A 17,057-nucleotide genomic window follows, 5' to 3' on the forward strand; every position below is an offset into this window, starting at 1 on the left:
ACCTCTCAGGAACTGTTTGATGAGAAGGTGAAAGAAGACAGGTGGCTCAGTGCTGTAATGAGCAGAGATGGCAGAGGCATGGATCTTAATGGAAGAGGAGGATAGGCCTCTGTGGAGTAGGTCTGCTAGGTAATCCAGGATGAGAGGTAAGGAGGGCTGTGCTGTGTCCGCTCCTTTAGAGTGAATCCAATCCAGGAACAATACCTTTTCCACTTATCAGCATAGGATTTCCTTGTACTGGGTCTTCTGGCTTCACAAATGATGTCCAAGCACCTGCTTGCTTAGGCTGGCCACTGGAGGAGAACTCAAGGAATAAGCTAGGCTGCAAGGTTCAGGGTGTGGAAGTGTGGATGCAAAATCTGTCCCTCTTGCTGAGTGAGAAGGGTTGGAATCTGGGGTAGGTGTCATGGTGGCACCAGTGACAAACTCCACAGTAGTGGGTACCAGTGTTGACATGGCCAGTCTGGGGCAATTAGGATTGCCCTTGGTCTTTCGAGTCTTATCTAGAGTAGCACTCTTGTAAGAAGAGGCAGAGGGGGAAATGCATAGATTGAGAGGTTTACCCACTGGGAGGACAGAGCATCCACTTTCCAGGTTTGCTGTGAGGTGTCCTGGTGCAGAATTTGCCGAGCTGGTGATTGTAGGGGGGAGGCAAATGGGGTACCCCAATGGTGGACCTATTTCTGTGTTAGAATCCTGAAGGTGTTGAGGTCTAATTGCCACTTGTGTGGGTCTTGGAGATTTCAGATTAAGTCGTCTGCCAGAGAGTTTTGTTTGCCTGGCAGGAATTGAGCTTGCAGGTGAATATGCATAGCCAATGTCGTGTTCCACAGGTTCATGGCTAGCCTGCATCATGGGTAAGAGTGGGTTCCCCCCTGCTTGTACCACATCACTGTGGGGTTTTTATTAGAAGGGGCCCTGGTAAGAGTAGGCATCTGAAAGCTGTTAGAGCATGCTGAACAGCTAGCATCTCTTTTTGGTTGATGTGCAGATGAATTTGATTCTGGCGCCAGTGGTCCTGAATGCACCTGCCATCCAGATGTGCCCCCAGGAATAGTCTGATGCGTCTGTGGTTAGAGTCTGTGTGGCATGGGGTTGTGTAAAGGGAAGTCCCCTGTTGCGGTTGCATGCTGCTGCACACCAAAGAAACTCTGTCCTGAGACAAGGTTTGATAGTTTCCAGGTCGTGAGAATGTTGGCACCAAAGACTTAAGTACCATTGAAGTTTCCTCATATGCAGTCTGGCATATGGAATTAGTAGAATGCAGGAGGCCATGAACCCTAGAGCCTGCAGGATTTTCCTTGCAAATTACTGGGTTCTGGTGGCTATGAGTGAAGTAGCCTGTCAGATAGGCTTGTTTTTCTGGAATAAGGAATGCCATCTGGGATTCTGTTTCCAAGCTTGCTCCCAGGAATACAATCTTTTGACTGGGGACTAGTTTTGATTTCTTTTCATTGATAGTGTACCCCAGGGAGGTTAGAAGGTCCTTTACAAAAGGTCAGGTGCTGCAACAGCTTTTCCTGACTGCCTGCTTGAATCAGGCAATTGTCCAAGTAAGGGTATATTTGAGTCTCCCTCTGTCTGCAATAGGCAATGGCTGGAGCCAGCCATTGGAGCAGTGGATAAGCCAAAGGGAAGTGCAGAGAACGGATAATGCATAGATCCTGCCCTGAAAAGTAGACATTTCCTGCAAGAGTCCCTGATAGGGATGTGTAGATAGGCTTCCTTTAGGTCAAGGGTGGCTAACCAGGCATCTTTGGACAGCATAGGGAGAAGCTGCTGTAGGGAGAGCATTTTGAATTTTGGAACCACCAGGAAGGGGTTTAGAATGGATAGTTCCAAGATTGGGCGCCAGGTGCCCTCTTCTCTGGGAGCCAGGAAAAGTCTGGAATAAAAACCTTGACCTATCTGTTCTGCAGGAACAGGGTGAATCGTCCTTATGGAGAGCAGAGATTGAACTTTGTGCCTCTGCCCACTGGTTTGGCGGAAGGTCTGGGAACCCTTTTGGGGTTGGCAGCGTGTGGAAATAAAATCTGTACCCCTGGGATACTATGTTGAGGACCCATTGGTCATTGGTGATAGATTTTGCATGGTGAGCAAGTTTTCCTCCTCGGGGCACCAGCAATGGGGCAGAGGTGAGGAGTGGAGTTTAAAGTCATTGTGAATCTTTCCATATGGGGGTGGCTTAGCACTCCCTCTTTTAGAAGCGGAGGTACTCCATTGCTTAGATCTCTGCATACCCTGAGAATGTAATCTGGGGGGGTGGGGGGGGGTCTGTTTCCCCTGGGTCTGGTTTGAGATGGCCTTGAGGGGGCTGGAAAGGACCAATGTTGCGGGGCAATGCCTACTGAATGTTGGAGGTCGCACTTGCAAAGAATACTGTCTGCATAGACTTAGCCTTTTCGTCCATGTTTTTAAAACCTCTTCTGCTTTGACGCCAGATTGACCTTGTTCAAAGGAGCGTCCAGTAATTTTGATTTGAAGTGGTCTGGCATGGTCTGCTCCTGCTCCTTAAGCCAAGCATGCCTTCTAAGTACAGAACCTGTGACTGCTGCCTTGCAAGATGCTTCTAGGGAGTCAAACCCACACTGCAGGGTATGCTTGCTGACTTGGCTTGCAGAATGTATAAGCTCCTGCAATTCTTTACTTTCTGCAGTCAGGAAAGGTAGATAATTTTTGCTTAATAAGTTCCATAGCATGTTGTTGGTATTTCAGCATGTGGAACTGGCAAGTCAATGCTCTAATGGCGAGAGTTGCAGGGGTGTATACTTTTTTTACCCAGTCTTTTTAAAGCTTGGGAATCCCTGTCCGAAGGGGTGGGATTCTTAGCAGTAGTTGCTTTAATTCCTTTAGACCCTTGGGAATTTACCTCTGGGTCAGCAGTAGGATTTTTGAAAAGAAATCTGTGGGAGTCAGGGACTGGATTCCATGAAGACATAATCCACAACATCCAGAACAAGAGACATAAAAGGTCTGTGCTGTGATCACTCTAAATTTCCTGAGTCTCTTTTTGGACTGAGGATAATCCTGGCATTCCCAGTGGAAATGCTCTCTCAAAGTATGTAGTGTTTCACCAAAAGAAAAATCCTCTGGAGGGGAGGCAGAGGGAATGGATTCCTCTGCATCTGAATCCTCAGACAGAAAAAGGCCTGCCTTCATATTCAGAAACCTCAGTCGGACTCTTGGTCAGGTAAAGCTGCTGGGGACAGGTCTCTTTCTCTTAACAGGGGAAGGCTGGCTTCCCCCTAATCAGTATGATCAGGTCTTCTGCCATTTTCAGCATGATCAGGTCTTCTGCCATTTTAAGCATTTGAGATTGTGGCAAGGAAGAGGCGCTTGAGGTTGGGTCGTCTTTTTTTAGGCATAGCTCGTACTCTTGGCTTTAGAAACTCTGTAGTTTTAGAAATAACTGAAGACGCGAAAAAAAGTCTGTTTGTGTCGAATATTGGTAATGCGAACAACTTCCTCAGAAGCCAGTGCCCACACAGCAGCTCCGGACCCATTCAAGATAACATCTGCAGGTTCCATAGTCAAGAGTCTTGCGGCATACCTGACTCCGAACAGGTCTCGGTAGCGGCCTGCGAATCCATTCAAAGCGGGCATCAGGGGCTGCGAAAGCACCACACTGAGTACACCACACTGAGTACTGGCGACTAGCTTAATGGAAGAGTCGGCAGTTTTGGACCTGTGCGGTCTCAGTCTACCTTTACATTTTTTCGGAAGATTAGTAGACAGCTTACAGTAGCCATAACAAAGCACAAAAAGTACAGTTGTGTACACTTACCATAAATGTAGATGTTAGAGAGTGCATTCACTGTTGCAGTCATTACATTTGGGGTAACCTGCTGGCAGGTTGCCCTCAAGTCTGCCTGAATCCCAAAGTCTTGGGTCCTGCGTCAGTTGCTGTCTCTTCTTCTATGACGTCCGGTATAAAATAAGCAGCCAACGCCATTTTCTTTAGTTTTTCTTGCCCCAAATAAGTAGCAAAAAAAAAAAAAAAATTGTACATCTGTACACACAGACACACAGACACACAGACACACAGACACACAGACACACAGACACACAGACACACAGACACACAGACACACAGACACACAGACACACAGACACACAGACACACAGACACACAGACACACACACTTCACCTTCATCTACAAGCAAATACACCACATAGGTTGTAGAAGACAGAGAAGGAAAGAAACTCCAGAATGAAAGGGGGGATGGCGGGCGGGTAACCTAGACTGCAACAGTGAATACACTCGAACATCTACATTTATGGTAAGTGTACACAACTGCACCATTATCTTTGTGTTTCACTGTTGCAGTCATTACATTTGGATAGAATCCCAAAGCTATGGTTGGGAGGTGGAGCTAAACAGCATTAGGTGCGGCTGTAAGGCCCTGCAGAACTGCAGTGGCAAAGTCTGCCCTGGACTTAGAGAGGCAAATGATAATGCTTTGTAAAGGTGTGAACAGAACTCCAAGTAGCAGCCTCTAGAATGTCTTTGGTTGGTACTCCTCTGAGAAAGGCTGCTGAAGTAGCTGCAGCTCTGGTGGAATGAGACCTAATGCCCTTCGGCACAGGTTTACCATGGTGTAAGTAGCAGAAACTAATACAGTGGCTTATCCACTTTGAAATAGCCTTTCCTTCTGATCCTGCAGCATACGTCACTAGCAGTTGCTCAGTTTTTCTTAGAGCTTTAGTCCTGCTCAATTAGAATCTTAGCTGGTCTGTGTACATCCAAGGAATACAGAATTCTCTCCCCTTTGTTCTGCAGATTTGGATAAAAGGTTAGCAGATGAATAGTTTGGTTAAGAGCCACAATGGAAACCACCTTAGGCATAAATGTTGGATTGGTCTTCAGAGACACCCTGTCTGGGTAAAATATGATAAAGGCTCCACAGCCATGAGGGTCTGTAGCTCCGAGACTCTTCCTGCTGAAGTAATTGCAGGTAGCAGAGCGGTTTTCCATAAGAACTTTATATCAGCAGTAGCAGCTGGTTCAAATGGAGGCAGGGTGAGCTTTTCCAACACACAATTGAGGTCCCATGCAGGCATTGGTGATCTTCTAGGAGGCCTTAAACTTTTTAGCTCCTCTAAGATACTGCTTTAGTAAAGGATAAGAAAAGATTGGTGGCTCTGTATTATAATGAGCCAAAATGGCAAAGGCATGGATTTTAATTGATGAGAAAGACGGGCCTTTGTCAAGCATCTCAGTCAAGTATTGTAATATCTGAGGAATATTTGGTTCTGCTGCATCAGTTCCTTGTGCTCGATTCCAAGCACAGAATCTCTTCCATTTATCAGCTAGTGCTAGGCCTTCTGGCTTCCAAAATGACATCCATCACAGCTTTACTGAGAGGTGCTGTTTGTCTAACTATATGATTAGCCATGCTGCCAGGTTCAGTGTCTGGAGTAGATCGTGCAGGATCCGATTTGTTTTGCTGAGACAATAGTTGAGGTCTTTTGAGTTTAGGTCCAAGCTGGTATTGAGACAAGTTCCTTAGGATTTGGTATCCGTATTGGCGGGGCCAGTCCGGGGCAATTAATATCATCTTTGGCTTCTCGTCTGACTTTTAGGAGGACCTTGGGAAGAACAGGCAGAGGAGAAAAGGCATAAACTGATGGAAACTAAAGGATAGGGCGTCCACTTTCTATGCTTGCTTGTGATTAAGTCCTTGTGCAGAATCCTTTCAATTGGTAATTTTGAGGAGAGGCAAATAGATCTATGTCTGGGCTCCCCCATTTCTTTATCATCATGCTGAAGACTTGTGGATCTAGTTTCCACTCGTGAGGATCCATAAGGTTTCTGCTTAAGTCGTCTGCCAGAGTATTTTGTTTTCCTGGCAGGAATTGAGCTTGAAGATGTATTTGGCAAGTCAAAGGTGTGTTCCACAGTGCCATAGCTAATCTGCAAAGGGGGTATGGGTGCGTGCCCCCATGCTTGTTTATGTACCACATGGCCATGGTGTTGTCAGTCTTTATTAGTAGCTGTCCTGGATGAAGCAAGTCCTTGAAGGCTGTCAGGGCATTTTGAACAGCTAGCATCTCTTTCTGGTAGACATGTAGATGCATTTGTTTTGGGGTCCATATGCCCTGAATGCCTCTTCCCACCATATGGGCTCCCCATGCATAATCTGATGAGTCTGTTAAGGTTTGACTGGCAAGGGGTAGAGTGAAGGGCAGTCCCATGTTTTGGTGACATGCCTTTGCCCACCATAAAAACTCCTGTTGTAGGCAGGGAATGAGAGGAATTAGAAGTCATGTACCTACCATAACGTTCCATGTTAGTGGTCTTCTCTCGCCTTCTTTCTTGCTGGATGGGCTCGGAGCCGATCCTCGGCTCCGACTCGGCACTTGCTAAGCTCGAGAGTCACTTTTACCAGCTCGAGGCAGCCCCATATCCCATGATACAAGGCGGTAATTACCCAGATCTCGTTTGGTATCTAGAGGAAAAAACTGCCTATAAAAACTTTCCACTAAGGAAAGAGAAACACTAACCTAAAAAGGCTGTAATGGAAACCAGGTAATCAAGGACAACTATCTGGTGTCCAAGGAAGAAGAATCTTCCAGAGAAAAGGGGAGATCAAGGTCTGTCCAGGCAAGGGGGACAGGAGGGAGGGACGCAAGAAAGAAGGCGAGAGAAGACAACTAACATGGAACGTTATGTAAGTACATAACTTCTAAATGTTAAGTTGTCAATCTCGCCTTCATTCTTGTTGGATTGGACCGCGTCCCTAGCACCTCTATCCTGGGTGGCTCAATGGAACAGACTCTTGAGAACAGTGGAACCAAAGCTTGCCCTGTCCCTGGAGGCCAAATCCAATTTGTAATGAGAAACGAAGGTACGAGGAGTGGCCCAAGTGGCTGCTGCACAAATAGTATCTAAGGGTAGTCTAGCCTCAAAGGCTGTAGAAGTGGCTAGACCTCTTGTGGAATGAGCTTTAGGTTTTGAGTTCAGCTGTTTGCCCCTAAGCTGATAAATGTCAGAAATGGTGGAAGATAGCCATCTAGATAAGGTCACCTTAGAAACAGGGAGACCTTTTCTATTTTCAGCATAAGACAGAAGAGCTGATCGGACTTCCTAAATTGCTTTGTTCTACCAAAGTAATATCTAAGTTGGCGATGAACATCTAAGTAATGCAATTTTTGTTCCGCCCTGTTAGAATAATTTGGAAAAAATACAGGGAGATCAATGGATTGGTTTAAATTTGCCTTGGAAGCAATCTTGGGCAAAAAGGATGGGTTGGTTCTCAAGGATACTCTGTCTTTGTGGAAGACCAAATAAGGGGGACGAACACAGAGGGCATGAAGTTCAGACACTCTTCTAGCCGAGGTAATAGCGACTAGAAAAAGTGTCTTCCAAGAAAGAAACTTTAATGAACATGAAGCAGCCGGTTCAAAAGGGGGAAGTATCAAGGATGTCAGCACTAAATTTAAATCCCACTGTGGTGGAGGATCTCTAACAGGGGGTTTAAGAAGGAACACTCCTTTGAGAAAGGCTTTACAAAGTTTGTGGGACATAATGTTGTGGTCTGCAAAGCAGACATGAAAGTTAGAGATTGCAGCCCACTGAACTTTAATGTGGAAGACGAAGAACCTGAGTGAAAAATTTCCGCAAGGAAATCCAAGACCGACTGAATAGGGGCAGTAAAGGGGTCTATGTTCTTAGATTTTGCCCAAAAAGAGAAGCGTTTCCACTTGCTAGAATAAATCCTCCTGGTAGAGGACTTAAGAGAAGCTACTATGAGATCTCCAACGGGGTTAGAGATCATAGGAAGCCTGGCTAAGGAAGGAAGTGGAGCAACCAAGCTGTGAGGTTGAGGGAAGGAACTGACCGGTGCAGTTGACCCGACTGGTGGGTCAGAAGATCTGGAACTGGGTCCAGATGCCAAGGCCGCACCAAAAGATGGCGATGAAGGAACGAGAACCAAATTTGTCGAGGCCAGTAAGGGGTAATGAGAATCATTTTGGCTCTCAAGACGGTAGCTTTCTGGAGTACTTGTGGTATCAAAGGAAAGGGAGGAAAGGCATAAAGTAGTCCCCGGGGCCAATCTTGGGTAAGAGTGTCTCTGGGGGGATGGCCCGGAAGTGGGAAGAGAGAAGAAGTCTGGGCATTTGCTGTTTTGGGGTGTAGCAAAAAGATCGCAGCATGGGCGGCCCCACTTCTGAAAAATCTCCTCCACAATGGATTGCTTGAGAGACCACTCGTGAGGCATGAGAATAGCTCTGCTCAATCTGTCCGCTATTATGTTGGTTTTCCTGGGGATATGCATTGCTACCAGAAACCGATGAGAGGAGATCGCCCATTGCCAAAGTCTGAGAGCTTCTCGACACAAGGGATAGGACTTGGTTCCGCCCTGCTTGTTGATGTACCACACGACGGACATGTTGTCCGTGTGAACTGCAATAGTCCCTAAAGGGAGAAAGTCGTAGAGGGCTTGCGACGTTAAAAAGCACTGCTCATCTCTAGGACATTTATGTGCAGGTGGTATTCGAACGGTTGCCACGTGCCATGAACCATCCTGCCCTGATAATGTCCCCCCCACCCGATCAGGGAGGCATCCGAAGTGACCGTGGCTACCGGGGCCGGGGGAACAAATGGTCTGCCCTGATGAACTAGAGGAGAGGAAATCCACCAGGATAGATGGTTCTTGCAGGTCTGTGTCACCAGAAACTTGTGACGCATGGGAAGCTGTTGGAAGGACCATTGGGTGAACAACATCCATTGTAGGAGACGCATGTAAAAGCGGGCCAGAGGAAGAAGTGTTATGGCAGCTGCCATGAGGCCCAAGACTTTCCGGACCAACCTGGCTTGCGCCCTGTTGCTGGATAGGATGATCCAAACGTGGTTTTGGATATCTAGGATTCTCTGACTTGTTAGGTTTGCTGACATCCGAGTAGTGTCTAGATTTGCGCCTATAAAGGTAATAGATTGGCAGAGCGACAAGGAAGACTTTTCGAAGTTGACTGAAATTCCTAAGTGGCCGTAGAGACGTAGAGTGTAAACTCTGGCTTAGAGGAGTTGATGCCTGGTGGGGGCTGAGAAGAGCCAGTCCTCGAGATATGGAAACACCTGGAATCCTTGACGTCTCAGGTGAGCCGTGACCACTGCCATTCATTTGGTGAACACTCTGGGGGCTGTAGTGAGGCCAAAGGGCAGGGCTCCTAATTGAAAATGACTGGTCCCCAGCCGAAAGCGGAGAAAACTTCTGGAGCGTCTGTGAATCTTTATACGATAGTACGCATCCTGAAGAAGGTCTATAGAGCACATCAATCGATTTTGCCCTTTCTGGGCAAAGACAACTGGAAGTGTGACCATCCAAAATCTTGTCTTTTTGACAGACTTGTTGAGCCTGCTGAGGTCTAATATTGGTCTCCAGTCTCCCGTCTTTTTGGGGACCAAAAAGAACCTGGAGTAGATTCCGGACTCTAAATGATCTTTTGGTACTGGCTGGATGGCCCTTTTCTTTAGAAGCTTTGACACCTCTAATTTCGCAATTTCCCTTAGACCGGGTGGTACGTCTGGAAGGGAACCTCTTTGAGGGAAGGGGCTTTCCTCGAAGGGAATCTTGTAACCCTCGGATATGATCGACTGTACCCATTTGTCTTGAGAGAGGGAAAGCCAGGCTTCTGGGTACAGCGACAATCTTCCCCCGACTGCCTCCAAGGGTGGGCAGTTGGGCAACACCTCAGGGATGCTGGAAGGGCTTGTCAGAGAGAGGCTCTCTGGAGCCCTGGTTCTGCGGACCCCCTCTGCCCCTAGGGCGGCGTCTATAGTTATTGCCCCCTCTGCCTCTGGGGGTAAACTGACCTAGTGCGTCCGGCGTCACTCCTTGAGATTTTCGGAACCACATCTTCCCCCCCTTCTGACCTTTGGGATAAGGCCTGGAAGGGGCGGAGAAACTGACTCCTATGGCAGAACGAGTTTTGCCATCTTGCTCACACCTGGTCAAAGTGTCCTTCACCTGAGGAACAAACAATGTTGACCCATCAAAGGGAGAGTTTGTGAAGGACGCCTTAAAGGGGTCTGCAAAATTAGAGCCGCATCCAGGACTGACGTCCGAGAGCCACTCCTGTGCCTGCAGCTCTACTCGACCCATCGGCTGCATAAGAAATGAGCCGCATGGAGGAGTTGGTTATGGAATTAAGGATTCCCAGCTGAGAAGCAATCTTTTCTTGAGCTCCTGCTGCTGAAGGATCCTGTACTACTTCACCTAATTCTTTAAGGATGTCCCTGTGAAGTCTGGTGAATTGACATAAATAATTCAGCGAACGCATAGCAAAGGTCGCTGAGGAAAACATCCGCTTGCCATACCTGTCCATGGTCCTAGACTCCTTGTTAGGAGGATGGACCGGTACGGAAGGATCTGCAAGTTCCTTCTTGGTGGCGGCCGCCACCACCATGGCATCAACCGGGACACCTTTGGTAAGAAACTGTTTTTCAGCGGGGGCCGTAATAAATGTTGAAGGTCTCCTGGGGACTGGTTCCACCGAATCATGAGATGCCCACGCCTTTCGAGCTATGACCTCCATGAGAGGGTCGAAAGGCGGAGACACCCAGGAGGTGGAGGGTCGAGATCCAAAAGCCTCCAGGTATACAGATTCATCCTCGGAGGGGTTAATGAATGGCCAGTTCCCCCTCTGTTTAAGGAGCTCAAGGATGTCCGAAAAGGAGACATCCTCAGAGGGGGATCTTGGGGACCCCTCCGATTCATCCAAATCTGTATCCGATGTTGTAGACTCAGGGGAGTCCAAGTGCTTCCTCTTGCAGGTCCTCTTACGCGGGGGTTCACCTGAAGGATCAGGAGAAACCTCGGAAGAGGAAGTTCTTCCCAATGGGGAAACCTGGGGCGATGGATCTCTGGGTCCGGGAGCAAGAGAGCGGGAAGAGGTATCTACAGGCACCGTAGAGGGAGGAGCTAAAAGGAACCGACTGCTGACTGAGCTCAGGGGCTAGCACACTCCACATCACCTCGAAGGCTCCCCTCCCAGGGAGGGCCGAGAGATCCAGCTCCGAAGAAACTGGGATCCCTGGTCCCACCGAGAGGGAAGGCTCCGAAGCAGATGTCGGGGCCGAGCTCACCAAGGCCAAAGCCCCGAGAGGGAGAGCGGGGTCGGGCAAGGGTCCGATGCCACTCGCCCCCTCGGAACCGACCAGGGAAGCCCGACGCCCGGATCCCTCCAAGGAAGGTCTCAAGGAGGAGATAGGAGTCAAGGACGACGGAGCCGAAAAGTGTGGTATCGGCTCCAAAGCCGCAACAGTCACGGTACCAATAAACTCCGGCTCCGAACTCTGTCAGAGAGTCGAAGGAGGAATCTCAGGAGGGTGTAGAATAGCGGTCTGCTGAGACGGGCTATGGAGCATTTGGGTTAGTGCCTGTGATTTTAATAGCCTACTCACCACTCTCTCTAAATCATGGTCTGATAGCCTGGAAGACCTCGATCGGCTCCGATGGCTCCGCTCCGAAAGCAGGGGGGAAGCTGGAGCAGAGTGTATAGATTCCAAAGAAGGAGATCTAGACCTCTTTTTGGACGGAGCCATCGGAGCCAAAGAAACCTCGGCTCCAGTCAGAGCCGATAACTTATCGGCTCCGAGTGGAGGCACAGATATCTCGGCTCCAGCCGGAGCCGAGACATGCTTCGATGCTAGGGTGTCTGCTCCAGCCGGAGCCTACACAGCTGCCGAAGCCAGGGTATCGGCGCCGATACTGTAGCTTCCACTAAGGAAAGATCGGCTCTGGACGGAGCCGATGTCGACTCCGGCGGAGTTGAAACCAAGACCACCGAATTGGACACCGAAGCCTGGGTCTTGGAAGGCTTGGAGGGCTTCCCGGAACAGACCTTGGCCGGGGAGCTCTCAGGCTTAAGGAGACCCCAGAGGATCAATTTATTTCTACGTTCCTGCAGGGCTCTCTGGCTAAAGGAATGACAGATAGCACAGGAGTCCTGCAGGTGTAGGGATCCCAGGCAATAAATACAAGAAGTGTGACAGTCTGTCAGAGACATCTTCTGACAGCACGAGTCACACTTCTTGAAACCTGAGACCCTAGTATCTTTAGACATGTCTGGCCTAACACACACACACACACACACACACACACACACACACACACACACACACACACACACACACACACACACACACACACACACACACACACACCAATCAGACCAAAAAAGATACCAACAACTAAATTAAGAGTAAATAATTAGTTATTATTAACAGTGACACAACACACACACCTAATTTCTGACAGGAACTGTGAGGGTGGGAAAAGGCCTAAGGCCCGAAACACAGAAAACTATGGAAGAGTGAACTAAGTGGGAATACACCACACAACACCCACATCTAGGAAATCCTGACAGGAACTGTAAGGGAGGGTAAGGCCCAAGGCCCAAAGCTCTATGACCTAAGAATAAGGGGTTAAAGAAAGGGGTATGGAGCTAAGTGAATATAGGATTTACTAAAATTGCTATAAAGAACAAAATTTTAGGGAATTGGGTCTAAATATCCTGACTAACAACAATATCAAATCACTTACCAGGAGCTGGTAAAAAAGATGACCTCACTAGCGAAGCAGCAAACGAGATCTAGGTAATTACCGCCTTGCATCATGGGATATGGGGCTGCCTCGAGCTGGTAAAAGTGACTCTCGAGCTTAGCAAGTGCAGAGTCGGAGCCGAGGATCGGCTCCGAACCCATCCAGCAAGAATGAAGGCGAGATTGACAACTTAACATTCATTGTTTCCAGACTGTGACAATGCTGACTCCATAAACTTTTTAGATACCATTGAAGTTTCCTGATATGCAGTCTTGCATATGGAATCAGTAGGATGCAGGATGCTATGAAGCCCAAAGTCTGCAGAATTTGTCTTGCAGATAACTGGGTTTTTGTTGCCATCAGTTTATAGTCAGTTGCCTTTGTCTGACTGGGCAGTTGTAATCAAGCTTGCACCTAGGAATGTTATCTTTTGAGACGGTACCAGTTGTGATTTTTCATTTATTGTGTACCCTAGACATGTTAGAAGCTTTTTCACAAACGCCAGGTGTTGAAGAATGTCCTTGTTCTCCGCTTGAATGAGACAGTCGTCCAAGTAAGGATACATTTGTATACTTTTGTCTGCAAAATGCAATCACTGGTGCCAGGCACTTTGTAAAGACCCTGGGCGCGCAGTAGATAAGCCAAAGTGCAGTGTAGAGAATTGGTAATGCATTAAGCCAGCCTTGAATCAGGGGCATCTTCTGCATGATTGTCTTATTGGGGCATGCAGGTATGCCTCTTTTAGGTCTGTCGTCACCAGCCAAGCATTCTTGCCCAGCATGGGCAGAAGCTGCTGCAAAGTTAGCATTTTGAATTTTGGAATATCCAGGTATGTGTTCAAAATCGATAAATCCAGTATTGACCGCCAGGCCTTTGTCCTTAAAGGATACCAAGAACAATAGAGTAAAAATCTTGTCCTTTTTCCTGTTCTGGTACTGGCTGAATGGCCCCCATATCCATGAGGGACGTAATCTGATTTTGTGCCTCTGCCCACTGATTTTTTGGCAGATCTGTCCAACCGTTTGCCAATGGCAGAGTATGGAAATGGAATCTGTATCCCTGTGATACTATGTTTAGCACCCACTTGTCCTGGGTTATTAACTGCCAATTTTGAGCAAAAAGTGCTAATTTTCCCCCTAGGGGTGCGGCCAAAAGATAAGTGCTTGGTGAAAGCAGAGGGAAGTCATAGGGACTGTTTTCTGTAGGTTTGCGCTTTATCTCCTCCAGATTTGGAGGTAGAGGCGCCCCATTGCTTTGACCTGTATGAATCTTGCGCTTGGTATCTGGAACCCTTAGGGTGTCTGAATTTGCCCCTTTGAGCTCTGACACAGGAAAAGACCAATTTTTTCTAGGCCAGCGTCTAATGAATCTTGGTGGCTGCACTTGTAAGAAGTCTTTTACAGTTTGCATAGACTTAGCTTTGTCTTCCATTTTCTTTAAAACCTCTTCTACCTTAATACCAAACAGAGTATCATGCTGTAAAGGTGCATCTAGTAATTTAGCTTTAACATGATCAGGCAAGTTTTGTTCCTTTAACCAGGCATGCCTCCTAAGCACAGACCCAGTAACTGCGGCCCTGCAGGAGGCCTCTAAGGAATCAAAACCAAATTGCAAAGTATGCTTTCCAACCTGTTCAGCTGCATGCCATAATTCCTGCAATTCTCTGCAGAAATCAACAATTTTCTATTTCAGCAATCCCATAACATGTTGTTGATACTTGAGCATATGAAACTGGCAGTTTAAGGCCCTAATTGCCAAGGTTGCAGATGTATAAACCTTTTTTTCCCCCATCTATCCAGTGCCCTTGAATCTCTGTCAGAGGGGGTAGGATTTTTTGCTGTTGAGGTTTTAACTCCCTTTGGACCCTGTGAAATAGTTTCAGGATCAGCAGCAGGGGTTCTAAATAAAAATTTGTGAAAGTCAGGGACCCTGAGCCGGAGGTAAGGAATCACGGGTCAAACTGGACTCCAAAAACACAACATCCACAATGTCTAAAACAGGGTGCATGGCTAAAGGCTTCTGTTGAGGGAGAAGAAAATCCCCGAGCCTCTTTTTAGATTCTGAGAAAAATTCTCCTGCAAAGTATGCAAGGTTTCTCCAAATGAATAATCCTCAGGAGGTGATGCAGATGGTATAGGCTCCTCCGAATCAGAATCCTCATAGGGAGGTATAGATAATTCCTGATCAGAAGAGGAATCAGAAGAAATAGAAACCTGATCTGAAGATCCATAATCAGATAAGAGGCCTAGGCAAGACACTGGAGGGGGATGGGAACCCCTGATCAAGGTAATAAGGTCTTCAGCCATTTTGATAATCTGTTTTAGGCACACAGGCCTGTGCATGTGGCTCATGTGTCAGTTTTTAGAAGTTGCTTTTGTCTTTGGTTTTGCAGCCGTCGGTTTGATATAAAAATGTTGAGGCCTAAATACACCCTCAGAAGCCGGTGCCTGCTCAGCAGCTCCGGACCCATCCGAGGGAGTTACACCCGTGGGTCCAATACTTTATCTCACGGCATGCCAGACTCCACATGGGTGTCGGTAGGGGCCTGCGACTCCAAAGTAGCGGGTATCAGGGGCTGCAAAAGCACCTCACCGAGTACTGGCTTAGGAGAAGCTTAGTCGGTTTTGGGCCTCGACTGTCTCTCTCTGTCCTTTTTTTGTACTTATGTACTCCGGTAGTTGGATTGCTATCAGACGACATTTCTGGGTAGTTAAATCTCCTTCCAAAATACTTTGCAGCAAAAATATACCAACGCTTAGTGCGTTGGTTAAATCTAGCACAAAACCGACATCCAGGCAAGTTGTGATTAGGGCCTAGGCAAGGAATACCGTACAAATGGAAATCCTTATGAAGTATTTGCTTCCCACAAGTAATACAATTATTAACTTTTTCTGACCTTGGTATGGAGCAAGAAAAAAAAGTTTCCCCAATGGGGTACTTGGCTTTAGTGAAGACTTTGGTTCTGAAACTCAACATTTCAGGAGTTGGCCGACTGGCACTTGCGAAATGCTTCTGCTTCGGGCACCGCGCAGCAAGAAAGACTAAAGAAAATGGCATCGGCTGCTTGTTTTATACCCCTGACGACAGGAAAGAGACAGCAACTGACACAGGACCCAAGACTTTGGAATTCAAACCGACTGAGAGCAACCTGCCAGCAGATTACCCCAAATGTAATGACTGCAACAGTGAAACGCGAAAAACATCTGACATGAAAAACATCTCGACAGCGAGGTACGTTGTGGTCTGGGCCTAAACAGGTGACGCAGTAAGAATGGAAATCTCCGTGTGGTATTTGCTTTCCACAGGCGAGACAATTGTTAACTTTTCCTGACATAGGTTAGAGCAAGAAAAAAGGATCCTCAACGGGATACTTGGCTTTAGAAGACTTCAGGATAATTCAATTTCGGAAACGAAAACTCAGGTAGCGGCCGACTGGCACTCATGCGAACTGCTTCTGCTTCGGGCTCAACCGACGCAGAAATACCAAGTCTCTGGTATTTGGGCAGACTTGAGGGCTACCTGCAGGCAGATAACACAAGTGTGATGACTGCAACAGTGAAACACTAAGAACATCCAACTACTCAGATGGAACATTATGGCGAGTACATAGGTTGGTGCTAGGTTAATAGGCCCTAGGGCCTATACAAGCCTAGCCATAACAATTCCCTGGCTATTTCTTCCCACACTATTTACTTCCCTGGACCCCTGTCTAGCAGGGCGAAGTAGTTGTTTTCATTTGTTCTTCAACTTGTGGGACAGAGTCCCCAGCTACTATAACCTAGGTGGCCCTCGTGGAAGGATATTTCAGAGCACAGCGGAGAGAAAGGATGCCCTGTTCCTGCATACGATGTCCAATTTATAATGAGAGATGGAGGTATGACATGAAGCCCAAGTAGCTACAGAACAATAATCCAGTGAAACCCTGGACCAAAAAGCCACTGAAGTGGCCAGAGATCAGTGGAATGTGCTTTTACCTGACCTGGCAGGGAAATCCCTCCGATAGAATACACCCGGACAACACATTGGGAAATCCAACGGGCAATAACTTTGAATGCTGGTTTCCCCAAAAAGGGTTTGGAATAAGAAACGAAAAGTTGATCAGATTTATGAAAGGGTTTTGCCTGTGCAAATAGAAACATAACTGTATATGTACATCCAACAAATGCAACTTATATTTTACCTTGTTTTGAAAATTTGTGAAGACCACCAGGAGATTTATCATCTGGTTAATGTTGGCATCTGAAGCTACCTTGGGAAGGAAAGGATGGGTTAGTATGCAAAGACACACTGTCCTTATGAAAAATCATACAAGGGGCCTTGATCGATAGTGCTTGAAGTTCTGACACTCTCCTGGCAGAATTAATGGCAACCAAGAATGCAGTCTTCCATGACAGAAATTGCAAATCCACCAAAACTGCAGGTTCAAAGGGGGGCAAAACTAATGCCTAAAGCACGAATGCAAGATCCCACAGAGGTGCTGGATCCTTCAGCAGGGGTCTCATAAGAAA

The sequence above is a fragment of the Protopterus annectens genome, chromosome 15.part0 (genome assembly GCF_019279795.1).
Source record: "Protopterus annectens isolate FY-2018-M chromosome 15.part0, PAN1.0, whole genome shotgun sequence".
NCBI lineage: Eukaryota > Metazoa > Chordata > Ceratodontiformes > Protopteridae > Protopterus > Protopterus annectens.